This window comes from Scyliorhinus torazame, chromosome 8 (genome assembly GCF_047496885.1).
Source record: "Scyliorhinus torazame isolate Kashiwa2021f chromosome 8, sScyTor2.1, whole genome shotgun sequence".
NCBI classification, from domain to species: domain Eukaryota; kingdom Metazoa; phylum Chordata; class Chondrichthyes; order Carcharhiniformes; family Scyliorhinidae; genus Scyliorhinus; species Scyliorhinus torazame.
The window spans coordinates 155,240,590-155,242,232 of record NC_092714.1 but is presented as its reverse complement, the minus strand read 5'-3'; the positions used below and the strand labels follow the sequence as shown (position 1 = coordinate 155,242,232).

The 1,643-nt window shown below is 45.8% G+C and overlaps 1 non-coding gene across 1 annotated transcript; it reads left to right on the top strand.

Annotated features, from left to right (window-relative positions):
* Positions 1 to 734: 734 nt before the first annotated feature.
* On the top strand, positions 735 to 807 carry trnav-uac (transfer RNA valine (anticodon UAC)). The gene has a single exon. It is a non-coding gene; the product is annotated as a tRNA-Val (tRNA).
* The last annotated feature ends 836 nt before the right edge of the window (positions 808 to 1,643 follow it).

Below are 1,643 nucleotides of genomic sequence, written 5' to 3'. Positions count from 1 at the left end.
GGGCCACTCTGCTGCCCTACCCCCTTAACCCCACCTAACTTACACAGCTTTGTACACTAAGGAACAATTTAACATGGCCAATCCACCTAACCTAACATTTTTGGACTGTGGGAGGAAACGAGAACACCCAGACGAAACCCACACAGACATGGGGAGAAGATGCAAACTCCAGTCACCCAAGGCCTGCATCCTTGAGGCAGCAGTGCTAACTACTGTGCTACCGTGCCGTCCTTGGTGAAAACAGACGGAAGAATGGGCTAAAAGTTGGCAGATGGTAAAAGATGACACCTGGGAACCCATTCTTCGGGAGGTTTCCCTCCAAGTCATTCACCATCCTGACTTGGAAATAGATCACCGTTCCTTCATTGTCACTGGGTCAAAATCCTGAAACTCCTTCCCTCACATTCTGTAAACTAATTTTTTTAAAGATGGAATTCAGAGAAAAAGTGTGAGGTAATGAATGCATTTTGGTGATTATACTGAAGAAAAGCATAGAGGACTTGCATCTGTGGCCATCTAATTGTGCTTCAAAAAGTTGCTGAGGTGTAATGATAAATATAAAGTTAAACTAGGCCTTAGATAGCCTTTACCTACGGTGTAGAGGTTGTCGTTATATTCCTCCGAAACTGCAGAGGGCGCTGTGCAGGGAGAACTAGGGACCGTGTTTTGCTGGAGTGGTCTGCGCATGTCTACTAAATGCTATGAGTCGTGCTGTCCTATGCTCGCTCGCCTCTGGTTCCATAGTGTAGTGGTTATCACGTCTGCTTTACACGCAGAAGGTCCTGGGTTCGAGCCCCAGTGGAACCAGCTTTTCTTTTTCATTGAAATACTTCATCATTTCCACTTCAACCTCAAACTAGTTATCTACCCCAAACTAGTTATCCAGTTTATGTCAATCTGATACTTTTGAATGTTAGCAGTGGATTATTACTCAATGTTTTTAATGCTGCAAGCCTCAACTGCAGCAGCTGGAGGGAAAATATGGAGATAGTTGCATTATCCCTGGATGAGATTACAATGATTATCAGTCATTGCTGGTGGCTGAGAGAAATTATCTGTCAAAAGTACTTGAACTAGTTGCTTGATTTGTAGTTCTGCCCCAAACATTAGAAATTCCTCATGTGAAGAGACTACATTTATTCAAATTCCAATCCAGTGGCTACTGGCAAAGGGATCAGATGTTGGGGACAAATCCCATTTTAAATTGTTTCTTGCCTGGTTGTTTGTTCTTCCTCTGCCCACACTCTCTAAATCCTGGAGTTAGAATCATAGAATCCCTGCCGTGCAGAAGGAGGCCATTCAGCCCTTCGAGCCTGTACTGACCCTCCGAAAGAGTACCCTACCTAGGCCTATTCCCCCACCCTAACCCCGTAACCCCATTTAATCTGCACATCTTTGGACACTACGGGACAATTTATCATAGACAATCCACCTAACCTGCACACCTATTGGCGGCACGGTAGCACAGTGGTTAGCACTGTTGCTTCACAGCGCCAGGATCCCAGGTTCGATTCGGCTTGGGTCTGTGTGGAGTCTGCACGTTCTGCCCATGTCTGCGTGGGTTTCCTCCGGTGCTCCGGTTTCCTCCCACAAGTCCCAAAGACGTGCTGTGAGATAATTTGGACATTCTGAATTTGCCCTCA